Source organism: Falco naumanni, chromosome 5 (assembly GCF_017639655.2).
Source record: "Falco naumanni isolate bFalNau1 chromosome 5, bFalNau1.pat, whole genome shotgun sequence".
Taxonomy (NCBI): domain Eukaryota; kingdom Metazoa; phylum Chordata; class Aves; order Falconiformes; family Falconidae; genus Falco; species Falco naumanni.
In genome coordinates this window covers 68,742,424-68,755,121 of record NC_054058.1, presented here as the reverse complement: position 1 = coordinate 68,755,121, position 12,698 = coordinate 68,742,424, and the positions used below count along the sequence as shown (strand labels likewise).

At 41.3% G+C, this 12,698-nt stretch overlaps 1 long non-coding RNA gene across 1 annotated transcript; it reads left to right on the top strand.

Moving 5' to 3' along the window:
- The first annotated feature begins 9,471 nt into the window (after positions 1 to 9,471).
- On the top strand, positions 9,472 to 12,496 carry LOC121088895. The gene is made up of 3 exons (XR_005828049.1): positions 9,472 to 9,676; positions 11,683 to 11,746; positions 11,846 to 12,496. It is a non-coding gene; the product is annotated as an uncharacterized LOC121088895 (long non-coding RNA).
- The last annotated feature ends 202 nt before the right edge of the window (positions 12,497 to 12,698 follow it).

Here is a 12,698-nt window from a genome sequence, read left to right as displayed (position 1 = left end):
CGTTGAGGGTAAGAGGTGAAGGAGAAGCCGGTCTCTCCCTGGGGCCCCATGCTCCCTGCCTGAGCTTGCGTCCGCAGCCAAGAGGAAAGAGGTTTATGTGCCTTGTTAATCTGTGCCACCTGCATATTTAGCAGCTCAATGACAAATATTGCCTATTTGTACTTCTATTTATTGCTAATATATCATCATACTCACTGGTATTTATCAAGCAGTCATGTCTCCTCCCTCCTCCGTTGCACAAGGCCAGGACAGCTGTCAAAGTAACTATTTGACTTACGTGACACTAAAAATTTCAACATGCTCTTAGAAATCATTATTTCCCACCCATGCTGTGGTGGCAGAAATAATCCTAGAGCAGGAAGGACCTCAAACTGTGGAAGATGGAGATGTTTCAAAAGGCTGCAACCTACCCAAAGTAAATGGCATAGCAGAACTGGGAAGGAGGAGCTGTGCAGTGTGCGCCTACCTCTATTTTCTATGCTTGGCTTTGCCAGCAGCTTGGTACAGGATCGTATGACTGTCCTGGGTAACATCTGTTGCACAAGAGTACAGGAGAGGAAAGTGCATTATTTCATTAAGGAGCAAAGGGGAGTGGTGTCTACTATATATAGCATGTAGACCCTGGTTAAGGAGGATATCTTTATATTTCCTTCAAGAATGTACTTAAAGGTAAGCATGTACTTTATTGATTTCCAGTGTGGGAACACTAATAACACAAATGCAGAGTGCTTTGGAATTCATCAATGTGGGATGTTAGATAACTTCAATGTATTATTCTTACAGTGTTATTTGTAGGTATATGCCAACTCATCCTGCCTGAGCTAAAGCTCTCCTTGCTAAGTAGGATATCACCTTGAGGAAGATCTTACAGTTCCAGGGCTTTGTTGGCTCCACAGTGTTATTTCTTTATTTCTTGATCTACTCTCAGCACCTTGTAATACGAGGTCTAGTTGTATATTAAAAATGTGCCCTGTTGACATTTTTCTACCCCAGGTGTGTCTGAAAGAGGTGGTGTTGGTTTTTTTTTTTCCTTTTGATCATCATTTGTATGTTTTTTCTTCTTTCCTTGTTCTGCAATGTTACCAGCTGCTAATCCCAGCACTAACTTTATTCTAGGAGAGCAACCGTGTGTTGACACATTCTGTCCTGGAGGTGGGGAAATTTATGGTGCACAGTTCCAAATACACAGTCCATTACTATGTATTAGAGAACTTCCCTCTTCTGTGCTGTGGAAACTTGTTGTACCAGTTTAAAAATATGTCAGGCATGCATCTCCTTCCTCTAACATTAATCATTAATTAACATGTGATATTGACATTTGTGGTTGCTACTTAATAGAGCAAAACACTATTTTATGTGGGTTTCTAACTTCTACCATACTCCAACATCGACGTCATAACATTCCCAGCTGCCAGTGTCAGTACAGTCCTATGCATGGGAAGTCCATTCTGCAGCTTCTCTGGAAATGCCACCCAAACCAGAGCTACTAGATGAAGCCTGTGTTTGCAAAAATCCTCTTGGCAATCTGACTCCTTTTCCTTGTGTTACAGGCCAAAATTCAAGTTTCTTCTCACAGAATGTGCTTATTACATTTATTACTGCAAACAGCTGACACTAGACACATAGAATTAAGCAGCTGTGGTCAGAGAAGATCTTATTCACCTGGTTTGGACTTTCTTTATAAAGAATTTTCATTCTAGGGTTGTTTTGGTTGGGTTTTTCTTGCTTGTTTTTTTTTTTTTTTTTTTTTTTCCCCAAGCGTGTGGCCTGGGTTTGATAAGCAATTAGTAGAACTGAGCAGTCAGAAAGAAAATGTATAATGGTGGAAAGCTATCTGTTATTTGTTTGAATTTCAGTAGGCTTAGAAAGTTCCACAGTTAAAATTTGGAGCCCCCTTATGCGAGGCAGGGTATATAAAGTAAAAAAAAAAATCCTGTTTTAGAAAGCTGGTAACTTACATTTTAGACATAAGGCAACAGGTAGACAAAATAGGGAATAAATGTGCATTGACATATGAAATAACTGTGGAAGAAACAGGGTTTATCCAACGTGAAGGCTGAGTTACATTTATGGTCATTATAGTTGACATACTGTTGTGATAAATGTGGTAATATGATTTGTTATTTGTAGAAGAGTGCCATTGGAAACCTCAAGACAAGACCACGGTTTATTGTACAAAGTATTGTATAAATACCAGGTAGCGTACGGTCATTGTTATTCTTGTTTACAGTTAGTAATCCCACATGAAATAGGCTTCATGACTCATTTATACAACTTTTCCTCCTGACTGACCGTGTCCTCTTTTTGGCAAGGCACTTACAGCTAGAGCCAATGACAGGCTTTGGTGTGACAGCACACCCTTGCTTTTCAGTGCCTAGCTGGCAGAATGGATTTCCAAACAGCAAGATAAACTTACAGTAGTCAAAACCTTGGGATTTATCCGTGACTCAGCAGCAGGCTGACATCCCAGCCCAGATGTCACTGCTGCCTCTCTCGTGCCCAACCAGTGACTTTTGTGGTGCTGTCAGTCAGGTTTGCGTAGTGAACTAGATCAAAACAAACAGGGCAAACCTGCAAGATACAGACTGGATGGGTGGTCTGTGAGATGGGTAAGAAATCAGCTTACAGGTGGAGATCAGTGGTTTTTACTCAGACAGGCAGCCAGTCAGAAGTGGGATCTCCCAGGGATCGATACCGGGCCCCATGCTCTTCAACACTGGATGGTGGGATTGAAAGCACCCTCACCAAGTTTGCTGATGACACTAAACTGGATGGCGAGGTGGACATGTCAGAAGGGAGAGCCACCTTATAGAGACAGTCGGACAGGCTGGGAGAGTGGGCTAGCAAGAACGCTATGAAGTTTAAGAAAGACAAATGCAAGGCCCTGCACCTGGGACAACAAAACACAAGAGCCCAATACAGGCCAACATCTGTGTGGCTGGGGAGCAGCCTTACTGAGAGGGACGTGGGTGTCCCAGAGGCAACAAGGTGAGTGCAAGTTATCAGTGTGTCACTGCAGCAATGAAGGCAAATCAGATCCTGGGCTGCATCCACAGGGACATTACTAGCAGAAGTAGAGACATGATCCCCCCACTCTACTCAGCACTTGTCAGGCCACACCTGGAGTACTGTGTCCAGTTCTGGTCTCTGCAATTCAAGAAAAAACACAGATTGGAGAGGGTCCAAAGGAGGGCCACTGAGATAATCAAAGGACTGGAGAACCTGCCCTGTGAGAAAAGACTGAAGGAGTTAGGTCTCTTCTTCCTGGAGAAAACTCGAGGGGAACGTCAGCAGAGTATTCCAGTACTTAAAGGGCTGCTACAAAGAGAGTGGAGGCTCTGTCTTCACAAGAAGCCACATCAAGAAGGCAAGAGGCTACAGACAGAAGTTGCACCAGGAGGGGGTTCATCTTGATATAAAAAGGACATTGTTTACAGTGAGAACAATCTTACTGGAACAACCTCCCCAGGGACATGGTAGGGTCCCCATCGCTGGAGATTTTCAAGATGTGACTGGACAGGGTGCTAGGTGAATCCCATGTAGACTCCCTTTCCCATGAAAGGCTGGACCAGATGACCTTTTGAGGTTCTTTCCAGCCTGGGCTGTTCTATGATTCCATGAACATATTTGGCAGAGCTTGTATCATCTTTTTTTTTTTTACACAGATATTTTTGTACTTTGTTTAGAGTGTCATGGGACAAAACCAAACTTTACATTGAGGGAGACAAATAACAACCTCTCAAACCAGATCTGTTGCCACAGGGCCAGGAAAAATTCTGAGCTGCAGACAGAAACTCCCATTCCTCCCCTGAGTGATTAGGGTACATGTGTGGAAAGTGAGAGGTGAGTTTGAATGGTGTGATTGTTCAGAGACAACTGAGTCTCCTAGACTCACAATTCCTCGACAAGCACTTAAGATACCATCATCTGCTGTAAAAACCCAGCCAAGATAGGATCTGTGGAGAGCAGACACAATCAGCATTTATTGGGCGCTGTCTAGGAACACCTTTAGCATTTAGTTCTATTTGTGATTAAGCCAGAATATCTAAGTTCCAGCTTGTGTTCTAAATTAATTGAGAAATTGCCTTTGAAACTGCTGTGGCCCATGCCATTCTGTACCTGTGCAGAAGCACAACTGGAGGCAGCTGTGGTTATCAGCTTGTCTCCAGCCAGCCTTCACAGTCCTCCTTTTGTCTTGTGGATACCCAGATTCACTCCTGCCTCCTTCTCTCTTCAGTACCTTATCTCCTTCCTGTATTGCTGAGGCCATCTCACTGTCCCCAAGCCATCCCTTCTGCCTCCTCCATCATCACTCCCACGCCACCAGTGTTTCTTGACTTACCCTGTTCCCCCAGAGCTCTCCATATTGTCTTTGTGGCTTCCTACAGCCTTCTGTCTCTGTCAAACCATGTTCCTCTTCCTTGTGGCCCCAGAGCCTAACCTGACAGGCATACTAGTGACTTGTCTAATGAGTTGGACCTGATTTCTCTCCTTGCCTTACTTCTGATGTTAGTACACCTCACTGATGAGAAAAGGTTTTGCAGGTACAGAGAAAGAAGTTACCTGATGAGTTTTGCTATCTTCAAGGGTTTGTCTGCAGTTCAGCTGGGGGGAGGGAAAGGGGAGCTGGGGTGTATTTTTGGCATTCAGTACCTCATTTTCACTTAAATCCTCGTTTTGGCTCCTAAATCCTTATTGGATCTAGTCCTTCATCCTTTCCTTCAGCAGATCCTACTTGTTAGAGCAAATACTTCCCTTGTCCCATGTTTTGTCTGTTCAGAGGGAGGTGGGATGGCCTTCCACTGGTTTTGCAGTAGCTGGTTGAAAGTGGCCCAATTTGAGCAGGCTCCTGTAGCGTTAATGCAATACAAAAATATACCTAATAGCTTTTTCTTGGCTTCTACTATTTAAAACATGTATTTTCTGACTTTTAATGATAGTTTGTTCTCCCATACATTCCAGTGAGTATAGGCAGCTAGTTATTTTCCAGTGTCAGTAAGTCTGAAATGAATGCAACTTATTTTCCTATGGGGAATGGAGACATATGCCACTGAATTTAATTAAATATTAATCATATTATTTCTAAAGGGGAGGAGTGCAAGTAGAATCAAAGAAGTATAGAAAATTATTTATTCTAAGACAGCATAACATACATATATTCAGAAATAAACTTGTCTTTTTAAATTGTGGGGGTTTATGTGTTTAGATATTTTTTTTTTTAATTTCTGGTTTGATTCCTGTTAGAACTGGAAGTTAATTCTTCTAATGGTCTTCCATTAACCCGTAATATGAATCTGGATTATCATAATTCCACTTCCCAAGGACAGGGTGTCCTGTCATACAGTGAGCTGTATTTTGCATTTGAGATGTATTTTCTGTTTCAGCAGAACTGAATATGGAGAAAGAGAACAGCATGGAGGGATTCCTTATGTATCATGTTTGAGGCAAGGACTTGCTGTTGCCATCCAGGATGTTTTGTAACTGTTCTGGAAAGGGATTCTGGTAGGGCTGTGGGCTCTGTCCAGGGTCAACTTCAAGTCAGTAGAACAAATCCTGGTAATTTCATTAGGAGCTGAATCAGAGCTTTACTAGATCAAGAAAGGGGTTTAGACCTCTGTAGCAGAATGTAGATGGACTTCAGACATTTAAATTTCATCTGCAATCCAAACAATCTCTGCTTACCAGCCATCTAAACCTGCACCTGCCTTACCTCTGTAGGTCTCTCTCAGTTTGACCTGAAAGTTCACTAGCTGCACGTGCTGTATGAGATGAACAGAAAATTTCAGCGCAAACTTAGTTCAACGTAGTGGCTTACACATTCTCCATCCTCAATGTCACTCAGGCTCAAAGTGTCCACAGTGTGTTTGGGGATACTCAGTGTTACTTACTTATAAACTGGCTTTCTGTGTACTGTACCTTCATAGAAACTATGCTGGTGGATAGCTTTCATGGTTCAGAAAGTGAAAGCAGAGATAAAAGCTTCTAATCAAGGCATTACAGCAAGATGATGAAAGGAGGAAAGAGATGTGAATCCTCGCCTCCAGAACTTCAAGGACAAATCATCTATTTTACATTGCCATTGATGGATAAAAAAATTCCCCATCATGGCAATCCTCTAATCCCACAGGACAAAGTTATTAGAGGATAATCCTAGCCTAAATTGCAACCCTATGGGAGCATTGGTTCTCCTAATGCTGTAGGATACAATTACAGAACAAGGCCTGGAAACCACAGCCTTTGTTCTGCCTTATTGCTTAATTGTTTAATGAAGTATTCACTTCAACTAAGTGAGTGCTTTGTAATTTTGTACTTGCATGCAGCTGGCCGTGGCAACAAGCAGAGAACTGGCTTTTTTTCAGAATAATTTCTTCTGTTGGTGAAAGAAGATACTATTAAAGATATCAGGCTCCAATAGTAAATAATTTGAGATCTACCCCCATGAAGGGAAATCTCACCCTTAAAAGTGAGGAATGAAAGCGCATTTGTTACTGCTTCCACCCACCCACCTTTTATCCTCTTGATGCTGTGCAAAGACAAATGGAAGAGGTAGTGTGACAATTAGTACCAAATCTTGCACTAAGAATTCAGTTTCTAAGGTCAGGACGCTGCTATCATATGCATCTCTAAAACTGGAGTGGGAGAGACATTCCTGACTTAAAAAAAAAAAAAAAAGTATATAAAAAAGGCTTACATCAAGATGAAAGCAATATTCAAGCTCTTAAATAAGTGCAAAGTAACGATATATGTGCACAGCAACATAATAGCATTCAAAAAGTTTATTTTACAATCTTCTGTGCATTTCAAGAGGAAAACAGTGGCCCTGTTCTACTCCTGAAAATATTCCTATGCTCAGGACAATGTGTCAGACTCCAGCTCTCAAGGATTTCCCTGGCGAAGGTCAAGTGCTCAGAGACATCAGTTCCCTACCAGCTGCTGCTAGGCAGCTCTGTACCTTCCAGTAGTTCGGGTGTTTTGATCTTTTGAAACATTTATTTCTGTTTATAACTATGGAAGGAACTTAGACAATTAGCTCTGGGCTTGGATATAATTTTTGGCTGGGGACCTAAGCTCCAAACACTGGATATCAGGAGATCTACAACAGGCTAGTGAGAGCATATGACCCTGGAAAGGGGAGAAAATTGTTTGAATGCTGGAGACTTTTGAGTTCCAGCCATGCAGGGTCTCTTGCAAATGCTAAATACCAAAGTAACATTGCTAGTCTTTAATACTGGGCTTTTCTTTAATAGCTATAAAAGTGTTTTATGAATAACATCAGTACAAACAGGACAGGTGAGGTCACCTGCGCACTAATTTCTTCCCTTCTTGCCAGCCCTGCCTCTTGGGAGGTAATGCCTATGGATATTTTGCTGGTTCTCAAAAGGAAGGGTGCTGCTTCGCTGGGACTACGTTGCTAGAGGAAGACAGCAATAAGAGAAGTGGTTTACAGTTAGTTCACTTGTTGCTTTCCACGCAGACTCCGCTATCGGTGCCATTATTGTGAATTCCATGGACTGCATGCAATGGGAAGGAAACCATTGTGCAGTTGCATTTGGGGCATCAAGAAATAATATGGTATAGGGCACCTGTATGTATATGGTAGATACGAATGTATATAGTTAATGTGTTGTTCTTGGCCCAAAAGAAGTGAGAAATAGATGTATCTGCCATGTTCCTTTTAAAAGGAAGTACAGTGCAAACCTTTTGTTTGTCAGGTTGCTTTGTAACTTGTGTTCATGAAACTACCATTTTCAACATCATTTAACAAATCATTATAGGTCTTTTAATAAATTATAGTCATTAACCTTGCCTAGGGTAACTGAGGGCAGGATTTTATTTCAGGCAATAAAGAGTCTGTCCTCTAGGCCTGTGTTCAAGATCACAAGGGTGTCAGAGCCAGCATCAGTTCAAGGACCAACAGGAATAACACTGGCTCACAGCCATCTTTCATACCTTTGCGATGCTGACGGGTTCCTGCCTGTGCCGTTGTACAGAGACTTCTCAGGCTGCTTTTATCTGTGCTCACTCCAAGCTGCCTCAGTTCTTGCAGCTGGAAGAGCTAAATCACGGGAAAACCCTGGTTCCTTTGCCTTTAAGGACATACCTGCCAGCTTTTCTGTAGGGAGTTTCCTGCCGAAGGATCGACACAGGGGAAGGGATCTGACTCATGGCTGCTAGAACACCTCCTGGAAGAGCTGTCATGGAATAGCCACAGGGCAGTCGTGAATCAGTCCTGAGCAGTCTCATTAGCACCTGATTTCTTAATGGCATCCCGTATATACTTATGTTACCAGCTATTTTTGTATCCTCTATGCAACCACTGCCTTAACAGGAACTCTCTGTCCACATAAAAGAATGTTGGGGTTTTTTCATCTATATGGAAATGCTTGCATAAACTTTTGTTTAAACTCTTTAAAATGTAGATTTTTAATCCAGAAGAATAAAATAACTTTGCTTAAAACTGATGTTCAGTACCTTTTTCCTAAGACCAGCATTTAGCTTCTTTGAAGAGAATATTTCAAAAAAGGTTGCAAAAATATTTCTTTAACATATTTTTGGCTTAAAATGCTGGCTTGCCAAGTCTGTTGTTATAGCTGCTTATCACTCCAAGGTAATATTTGCTTTTCTTTTCAAAGTTTCTGCTTCTTGCTTTTAGTGTTACTGGTGGTGGCTCAATTTCTGTGGTTACAGATGGCCATAGTCTGAAATGGCTTTTGTGTGCACCAGCTTCTCTGAGTCAGAGAAAGATCAAAAAGTGGCAGAGAGGAAAACGAAACAGAGGGCACAGATCACATCTGTCTCAGCTGTGTGGGAGCACAATTGTACTGTGCTGAAAAGCTGTCTAGTGGAAAAGGCATTGAATCATGACTGACAGGGATGACTCTGGTCTGAGTAGAGCCTTTGTAGTAAAAACTGATGAAGCAGTTAAACTACATCTTCCACTCAGTCTGCTGGTAAGAGTTGTCTAGAAGCTGCCAAGCACAAAGCTGCCATAACCTCTACCCCGTTACCATGGGCTGCCGGAGATTTAGCCTGGGCTGGACCCCACTTGTCACCTGGCACACTTATCAGTGTGCTTGTTGACCCAGCCTGGGTTCACTGCATTCCAGAGCTGGTCATTTAATGTTGTTTATTTGAATTTCTCTGTAGCTTCAGCACAGCCTTGTACAACTGGCTCTTTTGATGTTTACTGTGGTGGCTTTGAACAATGTAATTGTTCCCCATCCTTTTTCTACAGTATGGGAATTTGGGGAGAATCAGTTAATTCAGCCTAATAACTATTGTTCCCTGAAATTCCAAATATTAATAATGGTATCATTATGCATGGTCATGTTTTCTTACTTTTCATGAAGCCAGACGTACAGCTAAAGCTCAGATAAAGAAACACCTGGCATTTGTATTTTTCAGTATTTACAGTAGTCTAATGATTAGCAGACTCTTGCAAAGTGTTCACTTGCCCTAAGGGATGGATGAGGGATGAATGCAGGGTATCTGCATTACAATTGGAATATTGTTCCTGCTGGGAGAGGACTTGAGAGAATATTTTTATTTTTTCAACAGTTCCTGTTGTGCCTTGGCATTTACAGTCCATCTGGACTAACACCTTCAGCAGTTTTCTTATCTACCCAGCAGACTCTGGGCCAGCAGTGTGACAAGCACATTAGTTCATCACCAAGCTGTGAGTAGCACAGTTGATTAGTTTTTATCATTCACTGCTGTAAGTGTGTCACAGAGAACTTTATAGCTTGCTTTACAGGTGGGGAAACTGAGCCATGGATACCAGAGGTGGTGGGTGTCACTTAGTTCACTGTTAAGAAGGGTGGAAGAGGTGACACAGATTCTGGCTGGTCAAACTCTGGCTAAGAGACCCATCCTCTGGATTGCAGTATATATCTGGAATGACAGTATAAAATCCTGTCAGCTTTGTCTGAATGAAGTTGCACTGATTTATGTTGGCTGAGGATTTGGCCTGCAGAATTGATCTTGGATTGTAAGAGAGAAAATCTAATGGTGTCCTCTGTTCTTAACTCCTTTGACGAAGATAGCTTTAGAAATCCATTTTGATTTTGTGGATTTATCCTTTGTTCTGAAAGAGGCATGAAGGCATGATTGTCACACTCTGCTCACGTCTTCTGCCTGGTTTGCTGATCCAGTCTCCTGGAAGGTCTTTCTGAATCACTTGTTCCCTCCAGAACCTTTTACCAATTTACACAAGCTCATTTGGATCTACAATTAAAACTCCCTAGGAAAGCCAGAACAGCGAGGCTCTCCCAAACTGTGCTCTGCTGACTGGTCCAGGACCCCAGACACATCTGTATTTTTCACAACTGTGTTTCTTAAAGCAGAACAGGGTCTCCTCTTGCTTCCAAAGATCTTCCTAGCATTTGGTACCAAACCGTCCCTTGACTATTGGACTGCAACTGATCCTCCGATGTAATCAGTGAGGATGCAAAGACAGGGGCTGCAGAGAAAGTGGAAGAAGAGAGTTTAGACCCATGACTTGCATGACTTCCAGGAGTGCTTTCTGAGACACGTACTGTTCAGAGAGCTGCCTGATTAACCTAGGGGCTCGTTCCTTGTGAGCAGGCAAGTAGAAAAACAACGCTGGCAGAACTGGTCTGGCACAGTAACCAGGATTTGCTTCACGATGTGAGCTGTTATTGCCCTCTGCTGACAATTTGCTAATAGTGCCATCACTTTTAAAATGGGTTTTCTGTTGTGCAAGCAAGGATTTCTGAGGATCTGCAGTAAACTGAAGGAACCTCTCTCAGAGATTTTCGGTGTTTATTGCTTGATTTTTTAATGTCCTTTCTCCCTGTTATAACTTAGATGCTACATATCAATCATCCCACATCTAAGCTGTTGTGCAAGGTGTACACAGAGTGAGAGCCAATTTTCCACTGGCGAGCTTGTCTACAGAGAAAAGACAGGAAAAAAAAAAAGAATAATTAAAAAAAAAAGAATGATCAGCCCCATTTTACATAAAGGCTGCTGAGATACTGAAAGATCTAGCTGAGCCCACAGAAAAGCAGCTCTATTACCCTGTCTGGAAGCTGTAGTCAGATGAATTTAAAGCAGAAATAAGCTACAAGTTCTGACTGCAAGGAGAATGGATCATATTGTTGGCATCTTCTTTTTTTTTTTTTCCTTTTTTTTTCCTTTTCTTTTTTCCTTCACAAAGTTAGATATTGCCTTAGCTCAACCAAAGTTGCAATTCAGGCCAATGCTGTATGGGAGTAAGCAGGCCAAGAAGCAATGACCTCAGCACTCATGAAAACAAAAACCAAACAACAAACCCAAGGAGGGAGAGGATAAAACAGAATTAAAATTCTGCCTTCACACTAAAGACTCAAAAACAAAAAAGCAAGAAAAAGCACACTAATCTTAAAGTATTTTTAACCTAATCTAGTGAGGTCTTGAAAGAGAACGGAGACTAAGTATTCATCATGTCTATATTTATATAATCTCTTAACACTCAGAATAGAGATTTTTGTTATAGGATTAATGCCCTTAAACAACAGAGGATAAAGTTTTAATGGCATGAAGGGTACATTTTATTAAAGAGGTATAAGAAACAAAATATTTGTGTCTAGAATTAGGAGAATCACTTAATGCGTTCGTTTGCTTTCTCCTTTCCCTCATGTTCTATATAAGTTTTACTAATTCTTTATTGTTTCTTTCCAGAAGCATCACTCGCTGTCTACACTGAGAATGATTTTGGGCCAGGAAGTGGAGAAGACCAGAGCAGGTATATATTACATTATCCTTAATGTTGACAGGGTAGAGTTGACAGGGAAAACATTACTCATCTTTCCAAAAATGATTTCATCCACTGTAACTTTTATAGGAGGACAGGTCTGGAATAAAACCTGAGTCCCCTTTGGAAGACCTAAGGACTTCTCTGTCATCAGCAGCTGAGGCAGCCTGAATGCCAACATTCTCTTTATTGCAGTTAATTTGTCCTTAAAGACTCCTTCAGTGAGCAGACTACGGTTGGAGCTTCTGCTTTCTTAGACATGACCCATTACATCAGACCTCACTGGCATGTGGCTCTAATGAGCCAAATTGCAGATAGTCTAAGATCCTGCTATCCATGCCTTTTATGCCTTTCCAGGAGGTGACTTTCCTTCAGCAGAATTGGTGGTCGAGACCTATACCTATATCTGTATTAAGTCCAACAGGTTAACTTGCACTGCTATGAAAGTTAGTTTAAAGAGATGATTGTATTTTGATCTAGGCTACAGGAATGTTTCCTATTTTGAACTACTTCCACAGCATTACAAGTTTTGGTTTCGGCAGGCTGAAAACACTATTCTACCTAAAGAGGGGAAATTAAATTTTCTTGTATCAAGTAGCTAGGAACAGCAGTCATGAATCAAACCCATGAATGTGGCTTAACTTTTAGCACTACAAATTCAATTTGTTATTTTATCACCTGGTTTTGTTCTTAATTTTTTCTCTATAACAAACATGATCAATAAAATATACAATAACTCTGTGATGCTCGCATTGTCATGACTCCAGAATACAAATATTTAAAATAAGTATTAACTTTTAAAAGGCCATATAATGAATATGACTACATTTGGACACAGGGAAGTTTAACGGACAATTTCACCCTTTCAAATACACAGTGATATTAGGGGTACATTTCTACTATTTTCTTTTTATAAAAGCTATGGGTTTGACAAAAATAATTC